General features: G+C 42.3%; 1 protein-coding gene across 10 annotated transcripts in view; it reads left to right on the top strand.

The window, feature by feature from the left end:
* The window catches only part of CELF4 (CUGBP, Elav-like family member 4), a 703,102-nt gene that overhangs the window by 587,572 nt on the left and 109,530 nt on the right, over positions 1-6,000 (top strand). The window lies entirely within an intron of this gene.

Raw genomic sequence — 6,000 nt, 5'->3', positions numbered from 1 at the left:
TTTTGTTTTTTTTTTTTCTTGTTCTCTGCCACATCAGAAAGAATATTAAAACATTCTTATGGAGGTTGAGCTACCATTTCTACTGAGAGAAATGGGTGAAGTCTAGTACCATTTGACATTAATATACTGGGAATAGTCTGAAAGAGTATGAACCTTCAGGATTCCCAGACAGATACTCAGGTCTAGCACGGCTCTGCATGGACACAGCTGGGATCTTACCAGGTGAAAATACCTTTCCAAATCCCAGAGCATTAGAAAATATTATAATATATAAATACAGATAATCCTCACCAAACAAAAATCAAGACACACTGTCGGAGCACAGATTGCCATAAACAAAGGTAGCCTATGGAGATGGGCTGCATGTAAGGAACAGAGCAGAACAGAACAGAATCGAATGGAGTAGTCTGAAGGAATTTAGTTCTGATGAAAACAGCAAAGCAGTTCCTCTTTAAATGCTTTCAAAATGCATCACCCACCCTATGAAGTACCTGTATTTCTTTAAGGAGACTGCCACGTGCCCCTGCAGAAGACCCTCGGCTCTGACAGCCCAAGCACCTCCACCATTCACAAGCGTTACTACTGACTACTGCCTGTGTTTGCCATATGTCATCCCTTTTTGTTCACTGCCATTTACATGCTGGCAGGTTGACTTTTTATTAAGGTAAGAGTAGGTTGAAGATTTCAGATGTGGGCACTTGAGAGACCCTCCCCTTCACGACAAGCTCAGCTTTCTCAGTTTCAGCTCAGGCTGACATTATATCAAACTGTGTTTCTCCCCAGTGGGGACAACCACAGATTATTTACAAGATACAACAGGAATGTCACACTAAATGAAGACGAAAGATATGCAGGAAGTGTGACTGCTGTCTGAGCCTTCTTAAGAACTGTTTATTAAGGAAATTGTCCTTTTAAGCAGCAAACAGCCACCAGAATTGGCCATGTTCGATACAGGGGATAGGATCTGACATGCTAACCAACACCATCTATTGATAACATTCCTCCAGTGGTAATGACGCAGATACTAATGAGCATATTAATAATAAATAACACTGTGTGCATTTATCATGTCCCCTATCCAAAGGGTGGAAAATACTTTACCAACAAGAAAGTGTGAAGTCCCAGAGCAGCTCTTTTCTCTGTGTGGAGCCTATTGTTACCATAAGCAAACGGATTTTTGTCATCTGGGTTAGCAAAGAGAAGTGGCAGTGGAACCGCTGGATTCCAGTCACTATGGTGCTGCTGATTCATGGTGTGAACTTGGGGGAGTTATTTCAGTGCTCTGAGTCTCAAGTTCACCATCTGTAAAATCAAGATAATTATATTTACAGTGCTTACTTCATAGAGCTGCTGTGAAGATTAATTAACGCATATATATTTACAAAGTGCTTTGAGATCTTCAGGTGAAACCTGCTGCATATGTGCAAAATATTATTTCTCTAAAATATCTTAAAACCTTAGGAGCTGCAGAGTCTTGCCAGCTATCACCACATTTTTGAATGCTTTTGTCCTTTGTCTAAGGGAGTTGTTTTGCAGGAAGTAGTTATAGATTGTGTTAATGGTGGAATACTTTGCAAATAATAGTTTTTCCCAATTCCTTCTGACTTGTTTTTTCTCCTCATGCACTATGTGCAAGCATATTATGGGTTCATCAAACAGTAATTTTAGATAGTTATTAAGACACATATTTTGAGCATTTTTTTTACCTCTGTAGAATTTACCACAAAGAAAATCCCTGTGTTTATTTGATATTGGTTGTTCCAGCTGTGTTGGTTGGTTGTGATTGGTCAGATAACCTGTGATATGTATCTGTACCACTTCCAGCAAGAACATACTTGGAGGCACAGTTAGGGACCGAAGATTATGTGTGTTTAATTTATGTGCTATGGGCAGGATTGATCTCACCTAAATTTAGCCATCTGAATATTAACGGTTAAGTCTAAAGTAGTTTTTTGAACTTACTTCATACTTAGTGGAAAGAGGTGGGCACGTGCCCAGAGCAGTTTGCCTGACCTTTCTTAGATAAGTGTTGATAGGATGAATCAGCCTTTGGAGGCACAAATACCTCTGTTGACTGTGAAGGGACGGGGGAGTGATGTACGCAGATTTAGATGTCTGATGTGATATTAAAAGGCTGAATCCTGTTCTGCAGACCCTAGCGATGCTCCTTGCCCTGGCAGAAGAAGCAGCATTACACTGAAATAGAGGATAGCTCATTTGAGCAATAACACAGCTCCAGAATGAGACACCTACTTGTAGGTTTGCAGATGTGGGCGTCTACATGAGGTTGAGGAGCCTATGTTCCCATTGCAGTCAATGGAGATCTTGACAGTGCAGCCTGGGGTCTAGAGATCAATGCAGCTGGCCAAATATAGGTGTCTACCACAGGGTAAGTGGAATAGCATACTGAGCTTCCCTAGCTGTTCAAATATCTCTCAACCTGTTACAGCGATCTAAATGGCCAGTCTATCTGTAGATACAAAATGTGGGTATTTTTTAACCTGCAATTTAAATCTCGCCCCAGAGGTATGGCTTCATTAAAAGGATGAATACTGAGTTATTTGATTCAGGCAGATAGCTGAGGGTGCCACACTTCTTACAGCTAAATGATGGCTTCTGCAGTGCTGAATAATCTGTAAGCATCTCAGTGTTTGTAAATTGACTTCAAAGAACAGCAGGATTTGGTAATATGAAACTCATGTACATTTACCAGTTCTTATCTCTGCCTATTTTAGCTATTCCATAATTGAGCATTTTAGTTGTATTTTGTTTTAAGTTCTCAAACTGTGGTATTTCCACCCCCATTCTTTTAAGGCAACTTTTCAGGTTTAGGAATTCAATGCCAAGAAGCCATTCAGTGGAAGATTTCTTCCTTAATTTCTCTCTCTTCCATGCAATCAAAGCCCTGTGAATCACATCATTCAATTCTTCCATCTCTTGGTGCTTATAGTCACGTCTCCAGATAGCTGCCACATCCATACACACAAGCTTTATTCCTAACCTTTGCCCATTCTAGTCACCTTTGAAAAATTTCTGTATCCAAGATCTATGAGAAAGTGAAAAGAATATTTACACATGCACACACCTATATACACAAATGACTTGTAGTCAATGTGTTCAACTCATACATGCAGGAAGCAAACAAGTAATGTATATTTAATCACCTTCATATACCTTCCCTACTTCAGTGGAACTTTACCATTGAGTACCAGCTGACAATCTGCCTTTATATGCACATGCACACACAGATGTATGTATGTATGTTTAGATATAGATATATACAAAAATTTACATTGGAGTCTTTGAGGGAAGAATTCTTTTGATTTTCTCTGGACATCTGATGTTCCTTAAGGCAGTTGTCATCCTACATTAATTTGTTTTGTTCTGCCCCAGCTCACTCTTTTTTGTCTTAAATGCCATATTAGAAAATGTTACGAACCCCCCGCCTCCTTTGGCATACCCACAATCCACCTGGGCATGTAGGGAAGCATGCCATGATCCTTCCTGACACATGTCAACAAACATCTCATCAGGGGCTCAGCTGTGTCACCCCCAATGATATTGCATGGCAAGATCAGTCCTTGGCTACATTACACCCTATCCTGCCCTCAGGAGCGGTAGGAAGGACTATGCTAATTGGTTCTGACCCTCCAAGATAGAGAAGGGAAATTACCTTCATCTGGTACAATGTGCCAGATCTGTTCAGTAGAAACCAGGGTGCTGCAACGTGCATAAACCCTTCCAGTGCCTTTACAAGACGGCAGAAGCTCGTGTCTGTGTGCGTGTGGCGAGATGATATGGTACAAGAGTTACATCAGCAACTCACTTGAATTTATTCCCAATAAATACAAGAGCATCTTCCCACTCACAGCACTGGAGCATTTATCAGCCTGGCTGTGGGGTTATAAAAACATGTGCTTGGACCCTGCTACACAGCTGTTGCCTCTGTGGTCTTCAAGGCCACCTCAAAAGGCCTGGCTTCTCTGCAGACTCCTCCTCCCCAGGGACTCCAGGAGTCAGTGGGGCTGTCTATGAAATTGAGGAAAAACACAGAAAATCAGTATGTTTCAAAATAACCTGCCTATTCTTTACTCTCTGGAAAGATGGGAGGTTTTCTAGTTTCCTAGAAGGTATCACCTATTCTGCACAGCTAACAGAATATTAAATGTAGGGAGACGCAGGAGTTCCTGCTCTTGCCCAGGACTTGCCCTCAGCCTCTGCAGAGCCTGACCCTGAATCAGTGGACCAGCAGACCAGCAAGGTGATTAAAGAACCAGCTGTTCCCTGACCTGGCTCTGTATGTCCACTTTATCAGACACAAACATCTTCACGCCGCTTGTCACTGTACTAAAAGAGAAATGCAGGACTGAGTGCTGCAAGCTTTCCCCCATCACATTAATTCTTTTCTTTTTTTTTCTCTCTCTCTCTCCTTTTCTTTCTTTCCAGTACTATTTTTCCTGCTTTAATCACACCTCACTAAACTCTGTGGTTTTGTGTATCTGATGCCAGATGATGTGCACAGGTTTGTGGCTTTATGTTTCCCTAGCATGCAGAAATAGTTGCCTTGTCCTTTGCTGGGCCAGAACCCCAGAGTCATCATCTCCAACAGAACCAGACCCCTTTTCAGGTCATACGTGCTTAGTTAGGTTACAGAAACATCTCAGAGGAGAAATGAAGGTAGGCACATTATGTGAAATAATTAAAGCAACACTGAATAAAGAAGATGATAGATAGAAATCGAATCTGGTAGCCTGTTTTCAATCAAGCTTTCAGAAGCACCAGGTGTTCTAGAAGAAGCAGAAGGCAATTTTAAGATAGCCTTACACCAAATCAGTTCCTTGCCAGTTTTCTTGAATTAGATGTTGGCTTTCATCCTGTGAGATAGATATTTTGTCTCTTCCCAAGTCTCAGAAACAGCTAGTCCTTGTGGAACAAAATCTAACAGAGAAAACTCCTTTGCACTGCATGCCAAGGCAAATAACTTGTTCTGCAACACAGGGTGGGGAAGTAGCATGTTGGTAGGACCTTAATACAAGTTGGGGGGGTTGCTGGGTTTTTTATTTGGTTACCAAACGGATGCTGAGTAGGTGGTGCCAGATTTTGCTTGAACTGCTTGGGTTTAAGTGCACACACATACACACACAAAGACATGCAATCGGGTGCTTCAATGCTGGGGGGAGTGCGGAGCTGTCAGGACTATGTCATGGCAAAGGCTAGAGGGGGAGATTTTCTGGGCCTTGGCTTGAGAAGCAGACAGATGACTGACAGGGGTTAAAAGCTTCCTGCTTTCTTTTCCACATTACCTTCTTGATGGTAAAGAGTTCCCTGTCCCTCACACAGAAGGTGCTCTATGATTTCAAAGCATTTTGCTGGAAATACTGTACAGACTATAATAAGCTATTGTAGCCCTTGGCTGAGATGCCCAGCTGAGCCTAATTCCCCATATCCTTAACTCATCAGCCTCTGATCATAATGCAGGTTCAGTGTCCTAGAGGACCATTAAATAAAAAAAATACACTCACAAAAAACCAATTAGTACGTTTCATGATGGTGAGAGATGTCAGACTGAGCACCCTGGGCATAGCAGTCCTCTGCTTAGTCACAGGACAGGCAGTGTAAACTACCCCCCAGTCTCCTGTGGGCCTGACCCAGAGGACCTGAAACCAAAGGGTAAAAAGGAGCTCGGGCTCCTTCACTCTTTCACTTTTCAGCTGCTTGGCTGAGGCCGTCACAGGCGAACATGGTCAGTTGTGACACTCAGGGCATTGTCATGCATGCTTGTGTGCAAGGAACTGAGCACAGCCATCACGACCTCAAACATTGGCAGCAAGGAGGGAAAATATGCTAATGCTGCAGGTTACCAAGGGAAATTAGGAGAAGGATATCTAAACGAAAAGAAAGAGAAACATGATTCTAAGTGTCTGTGGCGCTCCTGAAGATCATCATTGGAGCCAGTGAAAAAAAGTGGTGGCACTTGGCTCTGAGACCGTGATCAATATT

This window comes from Aptenodytes forsteri, unplaced genomic scaffold (assembly GCF_000699145.1).
Source record: "Aptenodytes forsteri isolate BGI_AS27 unplaced genomic scaffold, ASM69914v1 Scaffold266, whole genome shotgun sequence".
Taxonomy (NCBI): Eukaryota; Metazoa; Chordata; class Aves; order Sphenisciformes; family Spheniscidae; genus Aptenodytes; species Aptenodytes forsteri.
Note: the sequence above shows the minus strand (reverse complement) of the source record. Positions and strands in the feature narration are given on the sequence as shown.